The 16,025-nt window shown below is 35.5% G+C and overlaps 1 long non-coding RNA gene across 1 annotated transcript; it reads left to right on the top strand.

Moving 5' to 3' along the window:
• Positions 1,249-2,416, top strand: LOC110262425. Its single transcript, XR_002352604.1, has 3 exons — positions 1,249-1,326; positions 1,446-2,146; positions 2,327-2,416. It is a non-coding gene; the product is annotated as an uncharacterized LOC110262425 (long non-coding RNA).

Genomic DNA, 16,025 nt, shown 5'->3' with positions numbered 1-16,025 from the left:
ATGACATTGATATGGATTTTTATGCTTCTGATTGGTTTCCATAATTGTGATTTGTTTTTTCATTCATGATTTTCATGATGTATGTCATTGATGCTATATGATTGTCAAATGATTCTGTAGCAAATAGCTTATGGCTTGTGAATTCGTGTATTCTATTTGACCTTGTTCGCTAGCTTCCTGTTCATTTTCGCTGAATATGTCCTTTTCAATTTTGTGTGATGGATGATTAAATATATTAACATAATTGTCACTTTGATTTTATTAGCACTAAATTCGATTGGCTTCGCAATGAAAGCTTCCTGTGATATCTAGTGATTGTGATTATGCCAATACTTGACTTTTTACTATGCTCTTCTTAAAAGGGAAACTAGGGTTCTTTCTTTCTGTTCTTTCATCAATTGCATGAATCTGGTCATTTATAGTAATGTTTTCTTGCTAATAAAAATAGTAATTTTTGCTAATTTTGGAATTTGATATTGCTGACCTTTGTTATTAGAAGGATTACCACTACTTGTCCTTTTCAGGAAAAAAATGAGTAGTCATGCGAATATTATTTGGAAATTTTGATGAAGTTGGGGCAAAATCCAAAAAAAGGCCCAAAACAGTTGAATTAAACCCACACATCATTCCTTCTTTAGAAAGTGAAACCTAAAAGGCAAAAATTGATAGTCACATCCTTAAATTTGACTTTACCTTAATCTTCAGCATTTGTCACCTTCATCTATCTCTCTTACTTTTTATGTTTGTTTTTTCCTCACGTATTCTATGCTTAGGGGCAGAATTCATAGTGTTCTAGATAGATATCAAGCATTCTTTCTCTCATCAGCTAACATAATGATAAGTTGTTGGTTTGTTTCTTGCAAGACAAGCAATTGTAGCTTCTTTACAAAATCATCTGGTATAATTTTTGTACTTATATGTTTAAATTCTTAGAAAAGTTGGTGAACTGCAACAATTATTGTTGTAATTTAAAGTTTGTTTCAACTTTTTTACTGTTACTTTTAACGCTATTCACTCACATTAGAAAAACCACTTGTAATATAAATTTTTGCGTTAATATGGAGTGATATTTATAGCAAAGCTATATCTTTCCATTTCTTTAATACATTAATAGTTGTGATGTACTTTTACCTTTTAAGAATATCATCCTTCTTAATTTGTCTATGACTCTATGCACATTATACATGTATAGGGCAATGTTGCAATGTTCTTATTATTATTATTATTATTATTCTTTTTTAATGCATAATTTTCTAAGGCACATACACGAAGGAAACAAGTCAACAGGGGGACTGAAGTTTGTTACAACTTGTTATGGAATCATTGGTAATTGAATCTTCTATCATCTTCTTCATATGAACAAAATTGTTATAATGGTCTTGTTTTCCAAAATACTGGATGTAATAATTAAGGGTTCTGTCATCTTATTATATTTTTTTATCTAGGATTTGTCAAGTTTCTTAAGCCAAACTACATGCTTCTCATAACAAAGCGAAGGAAAATTGGCACAATATGTGGGCACACTATATATGGTATCGCAAAGAGCGAAATGGTTCCAATCCTATATCCTACTGTGTGATCCAAAATGGCATATTCTAAGGATGAAAACAGGTCTTTAGTCAATTTTGCATGTAATTGTAATACGTCTATAGCACATATAAAGAGACATCTGAGTGTAGCATTGAGAATTATACCCTGTGGTTTGTACATAGTTGAGAGTTACGTTATAAATTGTGGGTTTTCATTTGTGTTCATTATGTTGTGTAGTGAAAACATTTTGTTAGAACATCATATTTTAGCTTTGTTGAATTCTACAGTTTGGTTTCCTTTTTCTGTTCCTTAATTTTTGTTTTTGTTTTATTTTTTTATTGTACCATATATGTTGATTGTCTCTCTTTAGTGTGTATGCACAATGTGGGCTTCCTCAGGTCAACCCTATCATCTTTTTGTGGTACTCCCTAATTGTCTCTTTTGAAATAGAAATGATAATACTTCTTCAAGATTTCTAAGTCGTGTAGTATGTTTAGTGTATACCTCCATCATCCATTTCATGTTATACATTTATTGTTAGTTCATTTCCTGCAAATGTACAGGGGCAATCTTCATTGCTGTTATGATGTAAATGTAACTTTTTGAGTGAGACAAGGTATTGCCAGGGTTTCACTCAGGAGATGGCTTTCATTTTCTTTTGTATCTTTTTTCAATATTGTTGGTTATAGTTAATTGCTTAACAATTTTATTTTATAACTATTTGTTTTCATTTTTATTTAGTCATATAATAATCCATCTTATTAATGGGCTTTACTTTTCTTCTTTTGTGACTTAGATACAAGAAGCTTCTGTGCAGTGTGGATCTTACGAAGGACTTCTTTTTCATCTACTCATTCAATGTCATGTTTAGTCTTCAAAGGAACTTAACCAATCATAATACAACAGAACAATCACTTTACGAAACACTGTTTGTTTGGAATGAGTTTTTGACTCGTGGAGTCAGTAATAATCTCCAGAATGCTTCCTGGATAGTTTCCTTAGTTTATGGCTTTTTTAAACAGGTACATAACACACTCCCCTTTTGGCTAATGGATATCTTTAGTTTTTATCTTCTATATATTAATTTCGTTGTACTTTATCAGCAATATTAATTTCATTTGAAATGTCTAGTTTTTACCATATGTAACTTTGTATATGCTATTGCTGGCATTTTATGTGATAGAGTTAATGCTGCAATCATTAAACCATGGATTAGTAGTATTCACACAAAATGATAATTTAACGTAGGCAGTATTTTTTATCGCTGTATTGGTGTCATCAAGCCTCTCCTATAAGTGCTAGAAAGAAATGCTAGAAATATCTATTCCTCATAAAAGGTTATGCATTTTCTTGTTGACAGTTCATTTATGGCATGCTATGTGATGAGCGGATAATTTATACGCTTTTTGGCATTGTTTTTAGGTAGTTTTTAATATGTTTTAGTCACTTTTTATTATATTTTTATTAGTTTTTAAATAAAAATCATATTTATGGACTTTACTATGGGTTTGTGTGTTTTTCTGTGATTTCAGGTAATTTCTGGCTGAAATTGAGGGACCTGAGCAAAAATCTGATTCAAAGGCTGAAAAAGGACTGCAGATGCTGTTGGCTTCTGACCTCCCTACACTCGAAATGGATTTTCTGGAGCTACAGAAGCCCAATTGGTGGCTCTCAATTGCTTTGGAAAGTAGACATCCAGGGCTTTCCAGCAATATATAACAATCCATATTTTGCTCAAAGATAAACGACGTAAACGCCAGTTCCATGTTCCATTCTGGCGTTAAACGCCAGAAACAGGTTACAAGTTGGATTTAAACGCCCAAACCAAGTTACAACCTGGCGTTCAACTCCAGAAACAGCCTAGGCACGTGTAAAGCTCAAGTCTCAGCCCCAGCACACACCAAGTGGGCCATGAAAGTGGATTTCTGCACTATCTATCGTAGTTTACTCCTTTTCTGTAAACCTAGGTTACTAAGTTAGTATTTAAACAACTTTTAGAGATTTATTTTGTACCTCATGATATTTTCACGTTTTACATTGTATCTCTACGGCATGAGTCTCTAAACTCCATGATTGGGGGTGAGGAGCTCTGTTGTGTCTCAATGAATCAATGTAATTACTTCTGTTTTCTATTCAAACACGCTTGTCTCTGTTCTAAGATATTCACTCGCACTTAACCATGATGAATGTGATGATCCGTGACACTCATCACCATCCTCAACCCATGAACGCGTGCTTGACAACCACTTCCATTCTACCTTAGATTGAGTGTGTATCTCTTTGATTCCTGGTTCACGTATTTGATTGCATCTTCTGACAACAGAGCATTCGAATCCATGAGATCAGAGTCTTCGTGGTATAGGCTAGAATTATTGGCGGCCATTCCTGAGATCCGAAAAGTATAAACCTTGTCTGTGGTATTCCGAGTAGGATCTGGGATGGGATGACTGTGACGAGCTTCAAACTCATGAGTGTTGGGCGTAGTGACAGACGCAAAAGGATCAATGGATCCTATTCCAACATGAGTGAGAACCGACAGATGAGTAGTCGTGCGGTGACAGTGCATTTGGACCATTTTCACTGAGAGGACGGATGGTAGCCATTGACAACGGTGATCCACCAACATACAACTTACCATGGAAGGAGTCTTGCGTGCGTGAAGAAGAAGACAGTAGGAAAGCGGAGATTCAGAAGATAGAGCATCTCCAAAACCTCAATCTGTTCTCCATTACTGCACAACAAGTAACCTTTATTTCATGTTATTTAGTTTTCATAAACAAAAGTAATTTTTATCATTAATCTCCTGACTAAGATTTACAAGATAACTATAGATTGCTTCAAGCCAACAATTTCCGTGGGATCGACCCTTACTCACGTTAGGTATTACTTGGATGACCCAGTGCACTTGCTGGTTAGTTATGCGGAGTTGTGAAAAGTGTGAATCACAATTTCGTGCACCAATTTCGTGAATCACAATTTATCATTTTGTTTTAGAGTCTTTTATTTTCTCTTCAAAAATCTTTCAAAAAATTTTTTATTTTTCTTTATTAATTTTTAATTTTTCTTTGAGTCTTCTGTTTAAGTTTAGATTCATATTTTAAGTTTGGTGTCAATTGCATGTTTTTATTTTCCTTTAAATTTTCGAATTTGTGTTCATTGTTCTTTCTTGATCTTCAAGTTGTTCTTGCTATTTTTCTTGTTTGATCTGTAGTTTTTCCTGTTCTGTGTCTTTTCTTGTTTTTCTTGTGCGTTTTCAAATTATCAGTATTCAAAAAATTTTATATACATTAAATACCTTTTTTTTAAAAACACGTTAAATTTATAGCTCAGTTGGCTAGAGCGTTGTGCTTATGTTCTTGGTAATTGGGTATCTTCCTTTTAAAACTTTTTCAAAAATAATTTTTCTTTGATTAAATCTTGTGTCAAATTTTTAAGTTTGGTATTCTCTTGTTATTTTTCTTTAATTTTTGAAAATTTATTCTTAGTTTTCTAAAAGTTTTAAGTTTGGTGTTCTTTTTATGTTCTTGAGTCTTTGAATTTTATTCTTGTTGTTCTTGTGAGTCTTCAAGGTGTTCTTGAGTCTCCTTTGTATTTTGATCTTAAAATTTTTAAGTTTGGTGTTCCTTGGTGTTTCCCGTCCAAAATTTTCGAAAAACAAGGAGCATTAGATCTAAAAATTTTGAGTCTGGTGTCTTTTTATTGTTTTTCTCTTTCCTCATTAAATTCAAAAATATCTTTTCTCTTTATTTTAAAATTGAATTTTCGAAAATTACTTTTAAAAATTCAGATTTTTATTTTAAAAATCAAATCTTTTCAAAATTCAAAATCTTTTTCAAAAATTATATCCAAAGTTTTTCAAATCTTCTTAATTAAGCAATTATTTTCATTTTCAAATTTATTCTTTCTCTTGGTTTTTGAATTTTACATTTTAATTCCTAAATATTTTATTTTATTTTATCTTATTATTTTAATTATCTTAATAATTTGGTTTGTCATACTTAAATAAAATAAAAACAAAAATATATTTTCTCTGTAATTCATATCAATTCCAATTTTATCCATCATGGATCTAAGTGGAAATAAACAGTCCAGAAGGACTCTGGGGTCATATGCGAATCCCACTACTGCTGCATATGGGAGTAGTATCTGTATACCTCCCATCAAAGTAGGCAGTTTTGAGCTAAATCCTCAGCTCATTGTCATGGTGCAGCAAAACTGTCAGTATTCCGGTCTTCCACAGGAAGAACCTACTGAGTTTCTGGCACAATTCTTGCAAATTTCTGACACAGTACGTGACAACGAGGTAGATCAGGATATATACAAGCTGTTACTATTTCCGTTTGCTGTAAAAGGTCAAGCTAAAAGGTGGTTAAATAACCAACCCACAACAAGCATAAGAACATGGAAATAGTTATCAGACAAATTCCTGAATCAATATTTCCCTCCAAAAAGGATGACACAACTAAGGCTGGACATCCAAGGCTTTCAACAAGAGGATGATGAATCCCTTTATAATGCCTGGGAGAGGTACAGAGGGATGATAAGGAAATGCCCCTCTGAAATGTTTTTAGAGTGGGTGCAATTAGACATCTTCTACTACGGGCTTACAGAAAGAGCTCAGATATCTCTAGACCACTCAGCTGGTGGATCTATACATATGAGAAAAACTACTGAAGAGGCTCAAGAGCTTATTGATATAGTTGCTAGAAATCAGCATCTGTACATAAGTAGTGGGTCCTCCATAAAAGAAGAAGCCAAAGCAATGTCTACTGAACTTGGTCCTCCAGAACAAGTTGCTGAACTCAATCAACAATTGTGTTTTCTAACAAAACAGCTAGCAGAATTCAAGGAGATGCTACAAGACACTAAAAATTCTAATAAAAATATGGAGACACAATTGAATCAGACAAAACAGCAGTTATCAAAGCAGATAATAGAAGAGTGCCAAGCAGTTCAATTAAAAAGTGGGAAAACATTAAATACCTCACTTCAGAGTAGCAAAAAGCCAAGGAAAGAACAACTGATAGAGGATGAGCAAAATATTATCCAAAATCCCTCTGAGGACAGTAAGAGCCCAGAGAGGAGTAACTGTAGCGTTCAAACGCCAGAAAAGGATGCAAAGCTGGCGTTAAATGCCCAACCCACGCGCAGTTCTAGCGTTCAAACGCCAGAAACAGGCAAGGAGCTGGCGTCAAACGCCCAATGGAGGCTCAGTTCTGGCGTTCAAACGCCAGTGAGGGATCAGACACACACAAGTGCTGATGGCAACCCCTCTAAAAAGGCTTTTCCAACCACCCCTGTAGGAAATAAACCTACAGCAACTAAGGTTGAGGAATACAAAGCCAAGATGCCTTATCCTAAAAAACTCCACCAAGAGGAGCAGGATAAGCAATTTGCCCGCTTTGCAGACTATCTCAGGACTCTTGAAATAAAGATTCCGTTTGCAGAGGCACTTGAGCAAATACCCTCTTATGCCAAGTTCATGAAAGAGATCTTGAGTCATAAGAAGGATTGGAGAGAAACTGAAAGAGTTCTCCTCACTGAATAATGCAGTGCAGTCATTCTAAAAAGCTTCCCAAAAAAGCTTAAAGATCCCGGGAGCTTTATGATACCATGCATATCAGAGGGTAATTGCACCAAGACAGCTTTATGTGATCTTGGGGCAAGCATCAACCTAATACCTGCATCCACTATTAGAAAACTTGGTTTAACTGAAGAAGTCAAACCAACCCGGATATGTCTCCAACTTGCTGATGGCTCCATTAAATACCCATCAGGCGTGATTGAAGACATGATTGTCAGAGTTGGGCCATTCGCTTTTCCCACTGACTTTGTGGTGCTGGAATGGAGGAGCACAAGAGTGCTACTCTCATTCTAGGAAGACCTTTCCTAGCAACTGGACGAACTCTCATTGATGTCCAAAAGGGGGAAGTAACCTTGAGAGTCAATGAGGATGAGTTTAAGTTAAATGCTGTCAAAGCCATGCAGCATCCAGACACACCAAAAGAGTGCATGAAAGTTGATCTTGTTGACTCTTTGGTAGAGGAGATCAACATGGCTGAGAGTCTCGAATCAGAGCTAGAAAACATCTTTAAAGATGTCCAGCCTGATCTGGAGGATTTAGAGGACATAAAAGAGCCCTTGAAAATTCCTCAGGAAGAGGAAAAACCTCCTAAACCCGAGCTCAAACCACTACCACCATCCCTGAAGTATGTATTTCTGGGAGAAGGTGACACTTTTCCGGTGATCATAAGCGCTGCTTTAAATCCAGAGGAAGAGGAAGCACTACTTCAAGTGCTAAGGACACACAAGACAGCTCTTGGGTGGTCCATAAGTGATCTTAAGGGCATTAGCCCAGCCAGATGCATGCACAAGATCCTATTGGAGGATGATGCTAAGCCAGTGGTTCAACCACAGAGGCGGCTAAATCCAGCCATGAAGGAAGTGGTGCAGAAAGAGGTCACTAAGTTACTGGAGGCTGGGATTATTTATTCTATTTCTGATAGCCCTTGGGTGAGCCCTGTCCAAGTTGTCCCCAAGAAGGGAGGCATGACAGTGGTTCATAATGAAAAAATGAATTGGTTCCTACAAGAATAGTTACAGGGTGGCTGATGAGCAGATAATTTATACGCTTTTTGGCATTGTTTTTAGTATGTTTTTAGTAGGATCTAGTTACTTTTAGGGATATTTTTATTAGTTTTTATGTTAAATTCACATTTCTGGACTTTACTATGAGTTTGTATGTTTTTCTATGATTTCAGGTATTTTTTGGCTGAAATTGAGGGACTTGAGTAAAAATCAGATTCAGAGGTTGAAGAAGGACTGCTGATGCTGTTGGATTTTGACCTCTCTGCACTCAAAGTGGATTTTCTGGAGCTACAGAAATCAAAATGGCGCGCTTCTAATTGCGTTGGAAAGTAGATATCCAGGGCTTTCCATCAATATATAATAGTCCATACTTTGGCCGAGTTTAGATGACGCAAAAGGGCGTTGAACGCCAGTTCTACGCTGCAGTCTGGAGTTAAACGCCAGAAACACGTCACGAACCAGAGTTGAACGCCAAAAACACGTTACAACTTGGCGTTCAACTCCAAAAGAAGCCTTTGCACGTGTAAACTTCAAGCTCACCCTAAGCACACACCAAGTGGGCCCCGGAAGTGGATTTATGCATCAATTACTTACTTCTGTAAACCCTAGTAACTAGTTTAGTATAAATAGGACTTTTTACTATTGTATTTGACATATAGGGACATCTAGTTCTTAGATCATGGGGGCTGGCCATTCGGCCATGCCTGAACCTTTCACTTATGTATTTTTCAACGGTAGAGTTTCTGCACTCCATATATTAAGGTGTGGAGCTCTGCTGTTCCTCATGATTTAATGCAAAGTACTACTGTTTTATATTCAATTCAACTTATTCCACTTCTAAGATATCCATTCGCACCTAAGAACATGATGAATGTGATGATTATGTGACGCTCATCATCATTCTCACTTATGAAGGCGTGCCTAACAAACACTTCCATTCTACATGCAAATAAGCTAGAATGAGTATCTCCTAGATATCTAATACAGAGGACCGAGTCCAAGATATTAGAATCTTCGTGGTATAAGTTAGAACCCATGGATGGCCATTCCTGAGATTCGGAAAGTCTAAACCTTGTCTGTGGTATTCCGAGTAGGATCTGGGAAGGGATGGCTGTGACGAACTTCAAACTCGCGAGTGCTGGGCGTAGTGACAGACGCAAAAGGAGGGTGAACCCTATTCCAGTATGATCGAGAACCTCCAGATGATTAGCCGTGCCGTGACAGAGCATTTGGACCTTTTTCACAGAGAGGATGGGATGTAGCCATTGACAATGGTGATGCCCTATATAAAGCTTGCCATGGAAAGGAGTAGGAAGGATTGGATGAAGACAGCAGGAAAGCAGAGGTTCAGAGGAACGAAAGCATCTCTATACACTTATCTGAAATTCTCACCAATGAATTACATAAGTATTTCTATCTTTATTTTCTGTTTATTTATTATTATTATTCGAAAACTCGATAACCATTTGATATCCGCCTGACTGAGATTTACAAGGTGACCATAGCTTGCTTCAAGCCGACAATCTCCGTGGGATCGACCCTTACTCACGTAAGGTTTTATTACTTGGACGACTCAGTGCACTTGCTGGTTAGTTGTATCGAAGTTGTGACAAATCATGAATTAAGATTAGAGCACCAAGTTTTTGGCGCCGTTGCCGGGGAATGGAATGATCACAATTTTGCACACCAAGTTTTTGGCGCCGTTGCTGGCGATTGTTTGAGTTTGGACAACTGACGGTTCATCTTGTTGCTCAGATTTGGTACTTTTCTTTTTGTTTTATTTTCAAAAATATTTCTTCAAAAATCTTTCAAAAAAATTTTTCCTTTTGTTTTCGAAAATTATTCAAAATTTTTAAGAATGAATTCTAGAGTTTCATGGTAACATGTAGAAGCCTGGCTGGCTGTAGAGCCACGTCTAAATTCATTTGGACTAAGGCTCCCAAGTCATCATTACAAGAGCAAGCTAGTTGTTGCAAATCAAATTTGTTATTGTATGACTGATTTGTATCTTCTAAAGCTTGGCTAGCTATTAAGCCATGTCTAACCCTCAGATTGGAGCTTTAGACTAAGAGTGCAAGATTCCTGAAATTCATATTAAAAATTTTGGAATCTTTATTTTTCTTTTTCACATTAATTTTCGAAAAAATAAAAAAAATTAATAAAATCATAAAATCAAAAATATTTTGTGTTTCCTGTTTGAGTCTTGAGTCAATTTTTAAGTTTGGTGTCAATTGAATTTGTTCTAAAAATTCTTTATGCATTTTTTTCGAAAATTCATGCATTCATAGTGTTCTTCATGATCTTCAAGTTGTTCTTGGCCAGTCTTCTTATTTGATCTTCATATTTTCTTGTTGTGTCTTTTCTTGTTTTTCATATGCATTCTTGCATTCATAGTGTCTATACATGAAAAATTTCTAAGTTTGGTGTCTTGCATGTTTTCTTTTCTTGAAAATTTTTCAAAAAAAAAAAAAAAGTTCTTGATGTTCATCTTGACATTCATGGCGTTCTTGCATGCATCACATGTTTAGATCCAAAATTTTCATGCATTGCATCATTTTCATGTTTTTTCCTTCTTCATAAAAAATTCAAAATTCAAAAAATATCTTTCCCTTTTTCACTCATAAATTTAGAAAATTTGGATTGACTTTCTCAAAAATTTTTAAAATCTAGTTGTTTTTATGAGTCAAATCAAATTTTCAATTTAAAAATCTTATCTTTTTCAAAATCTTTATCAAAAATCAAATCTTTTTCATTTCTCTTATTTATTTTCAAAAATTTTAAAAATATTTTTCAAAAATCTTTTTCTTAATTTTATTTCATAATTTTCGAAAATATCATCAAAAATTAATGTTTTGATTCAAAAATTTCAAGTTTGTTACTTGCTTGTTAAGAAAGATTCAAACTTTAAGTTCTAGAATCATATTTTGTGATTACTTGTGAGTCAATTCATTAATTTTGATTTTTAAAATCAAATCTTTTTCAAAACTAATTTCAATCATATCTTTCTATCATATCTTTTTAAATCATATCTTTTTCAAAAAAAATTTGATTCTAAAATATCTTTTCTAACTTCTTATCTTCTTATATTTTCAAAATTGATTTTCAAATCTTTTTCAACTAACTAATTGACTTTTTGTTTGTTTCTTATCTTTTTCAAAACCTACCTAACTAACTCTCTCTCTCTAATTTTCGAAAATATCTTCCCTCTTTTTCAAAATTTCTTCTTAATTAGACTAATTATTTTATTTTTTATTTGAATTTTTGAAAAACTACTAACCTTTTTCAAAAACTATTTTCGAAAATCATTTCAATCTTTAATTTTAATTTTAATTTTATCTTAATTTTCGAAAATCATTAACTCTTTTTCAAAAATTATTTTCAAAAAACTATTTTCGAAATTTAACTTTAAATTTTAATTTTTAATTTTCGAAAATCCTCTTCCTCTCATCTCCTTCTATTTATTTAATTACTTATTAACACTTCTCTTCATCACATATCTCTGCTCTCCTCACCCTTGTGTTTGGATTCTCCTCCCTTCTCTTTCCTTACATTACATTCTTTTCTTCTTCTACTCACACAAAGGAATCTCTATACTGTGACATAGATGATTCCATATTTTCTTTGTTATTCCCTTCTTTGTCATATGAGCAGGAGCAAGGATAAGAACATTCTTGTTGAAGCAGATCCTGAACCTGAAAGGACTCTAAAAAGGAAACTAAGAGAAGCTATGCTTGGTGACTTTACTGCACCAAATTCCAACTTACATGGAAGAAGCATCTCAATCCCTGCCATTGGAGCAAACAATTTTGAGCTGAAACCTCAATTAGTTTCTTTGATGCAACAAAACTGCAAGTTTCATGGACTTCCATCTGAAAATCCTTTTCAGTTCTTAACTGAATTCTTGTAGATCTGTGATACTATTAAGACTAATGGAGTAGATCCTGAAGTCGACAGGCTCATGCTTTTCCCTTTTGCTATAAGAGACAGAGCTAGAATATGGTTGGACTCTCAACCTAAGGATAGCCTGAACTCTTGGGATAAGCTGGTCAAGGCTTTCTTAGCCAAGTTCTTTCCTCCTCAAAAGCTGAGTAAGCTTAGAGTGGATGTTCAAACCTTCAGACAGAAAGAAGGTGAATCCCTCTATGAAGCTTGGGAGAGATACAAGGAACTGACCAAAAAGTGTCCTTCTGACATGCTTTTAGAATGGACCATCGTGGATATATTCTATGATGGTCTGTCTGAATTAGCTAAGATGTCCTTGGATACTTCTGCAGGTGGATCCATTCACCTAAAGAAAACACCTGCAGAAGCTCAATAACTCATTGACATGGTTGCTAATAACCAGTTCATGTACACTTCTGAAAGGAATCCTGTGAGTAATGGGACGCCTCAGAAGAAGGAAGTTCTTGAAATTGATACTCTGAATGCCATATTGGCTCAGAATAAAATATTGACTCAGCAAGTCAATATGATTTCTCATAGTCTGAATGGAATGCAAGCTGCATCCAACAGTACTCAAGAGGCATCTTCTGAAGAAGAAGCTTATGATCCTGAGAATCCTGCAATAGCAGAGGTGAATTACATGGGTGAACCATATGGAAACACTTATAATCCCTCATGGAGAAATCACCCAAATCTCTCATGGAAGGATCAACAAAAGCCTCAACAAGGCTTTAATAATGGTGGAAGAAACAGGTTTAGCAATAGCAAGCCTTTTCCATCATCCACTCAGCAACAGACAGAGAACTCTGAACAAAATACCTCTAATTTAGCAAACTTAGTTTCTGATCTATCTAAGGCCACTCTGAGTTTCATGAATGAAACAAGGTCCTCCATTAGAAATTTGGAGGCACAAGTGGGCCAGTGACAAACCCCAATTTGACGGTTTATCTTGTATTGAATTTAGGGGATTTTATCACCTTTTACCCACATTTATTCAAGAAATAGCATGGTTTTGTATATTCTCCTTTAATTGTGCTTAAGAGTGAAAACATGCTTTTTAGGACTCAAAATAGCTAAATTTAATTCACCTTGATTCTATTAGATGCCTTGATATGTTTGTTAAGTGATTTAAGGTTTAGGAGGCAAATGATTGGATCAAGGGAATGAAGAAAGAAAGCATGAAAAGTTGGAGAACTCATGAAGAAATGGAAGAACCGGAAAGCTGTCAAGCCGACCTCTTCACACTTAATCAACCATAACTTGAGCTACAGAGGTCCAAATGATGCGGTTCTAGTTGAGTTGGAAAGCTAACATCCGGGGCTTCGAAACGATATAAGATTTGCCATAGTTGCTACACGTATGGTGGCGCGCACGCGCAATCATGACCGCCTTGGATGCGGTGGTAAACCGGTTAGCATCCCAACTTTTGGACACTCAAGGAACTCCCATGGCTCAAGAAGAGCATAGCATGAAGGAGAGATTGGAAACTCCGGTGGAAAGGGAGGAAGGCTACTTTGTGTTAGAACAATTGGAGGAACCTATGACCATTGAAGGAGAGGAAGAAGTGGTTGAAGACTTAGGAGATGCGGAACTTCCATAGGAAGCTAAAATCAAAGAAAATCCCTCCAAGAAGAGTAAATTTGATGTTGAGGAGGAATGTGCACAACCTCCAAGGCATATTCTATATGAAGACTTGGAGAGAATGAAGCAAGAATTGAGTTCCCTTGGTGATGAAGATCATGCATCCAATCTTCTTGGTGAAGAATCCTTTGAATTTGAAGAATGGAGCTTATTGGAGATTCAAGCATTGGTGGATGTTCAAGGATAGCTTCAAGCACAAGCCACCTTGAGAGGAGCTCCCCATAAGTCCAACTTAAGGACAATAAACAAAAGTGCTAGGTGGGAGACAACCCACCATGGTAAAATCCTTTCATTTTCTCTTTTGTATATATTGGTAGAATTAGTTTAATCTCATATTTTGTTTAGTTAGTTAAGTATGTTTGGTAGTTTAAATATGTTAAATAAGGTTTTATGGTGTTTTGGTAGCTGTTTGGAGGTTTGGAATGCTTGGATTGGTGCAAAAACATAGAAAAATTTTTGAAAAACAGAGCACCATCCACGCGTACGCGTACATGGCGCGTACGCGCACTTCCAGCATTTTCGACCATTCACGCGCGCGCGCCATGCGTGCGTACGCGCGGATTGAGAAGTTCCAACCTCCATACATTTTCCAGAGAGTTGTGCCTGCGCCGCGCCAACGTTGTGCCTCTGGCACAAACCTACTTGCGCACACGCGCACATGACGCGTACGCGCCACTCTCGAAATAAGCCATCCGCGCGCGCGCGGCATGCGCGCGTACGCGCGGCATGCGCGCGTACGCGCGGATTTCCTTTCTTCACCACATTTCTTTTCTTCTCCTCTTTCTATTTCTTTCCTTCTCCTTTCTCCTACCCCTCATCCAACACTTCCAAACACCATGGATAACCATTTATTTTAGTTAGTTAATTAGTTAGTTAGTTAGTTGATTAGTTAGTTTTAGTTTAGTTTTCATTTTATTTTCTCTCTTTTCATCATAAGTGTTGGAGTATTGACTTTGTTTACTATACATTGCTATATCCCTTATTGCCTAAATGCTATTTTAGCATGACTTTTTTTAGATAATCTTTGTTGGATTCTATGATTGAGGTTATATTTTGTTACTTGGTTTTGAGTTCTTCATGCTTACCTTTTGAAAAATACCAAGTGATGAGAATTGGACATTGGGTGAATAAAAGGGTAGTTTTGTATTGTTATTGAAAATATTGGGAATTGGGTACATACTCATGTATTGATCAAATGTAAAACCTTATGCATTGAGGTTCTTGTATATAAAAAGAAAAAAAATAAGAAAAACAAATAAAAGTGAAAAAGAAAAACAATATGGAAAAAAAGAAAAAAAAATATAGAAAAAGAAAGAAAAAAAGAATAAAAATAATAAAAAGGGGACAAAATGCCCCAAAGTGAAGCTCAATAAGATCAATGCATAAGTGCTGTGAAATGAAAAGAAAATGCATGAGTATGTGAAAAAGTGAGAAAATGGGTAGTTAGGTTAGAACTTAATTGTATAGGATGTCATAGGTTAGGTGGGAAGTTTAAGCTTATCAAAGATTCAAATTTCAAGCTCACTTGACCAAATATGCATCCTACCTTGACCCTAGCCCCATTACAACCAATGAAAAGACCTCATGATACTTGTATGCATGCATGAAATAAATGTTGATTGTTAGAAGAAAAACAAATCTTGGAAAGCATGAAATAGAGGAGAATTGAGTGAATCAACCCTAAACACTTGAGCGAATAGAGTGTAAACACTACCGGTGAGGGTTTGATGCTCAATTACATGTTTTCACCTATGATCATCATTCTTCATGCAAGTTTGTAAAAATACTTAATAACTCAATTCAATTGTGGATTAGACTTGCTAGTCCTTAGCCCTTGTGCATATATGTTTCTTGGGGATTGATTTATTTTGACCAAGCGAGGTCCAATACTTCGGTTTATAAATTTTAGGGGTTTGTACTAGTGACAAACAACTTTTTGTATGAAAGGATTAGTGATTGGTTTAGAAACTATACTTACAACGAGAATTCATTTGTGAAATTCTATACCATCAAAAATCCATTCATCAGCCAGCTGAGTAAGAAGATCACTGAAATCCCTCCTAATGCTCTCCCAAGCAATACAGAAGAAAAGAGAGCCCACTGTCAAGCTATTGACATTAAAGAAGCGCTTGTTGGGAGGCAACCCAATTTTTATTTATCTAATTTTTTTTTATTTTATTGTTCTTTCATTATTTATTAGGTTCATGATCATGTGGAGTCACAAAATAAATAGAAAAATCAAAAACAGAATCAAAAACAGCAGAAGAAAAATCACACCCTGGAGGAAGGGCTTACTGGCGTTTAAACGCCAGTAAGGAGCATCT

Source organism: Arachis ipaensis, chromosome B08, assembly GCF_000816755.2.
Source record: "Arachis ipaensis cultivar K30076 chromosome B08, Araip1.1, whole genome shotgun sequence".
Classification (NCBI taxonomy): Eukaryota; Viridiplantae; Streptophyta; class Magnoliopsida; order Fabales; family Fabaceae; genus Arachis; species Arachis ipaensis.
This window is presented reverse-complemented; position numbering and strand designations above follow the sequence as displayed.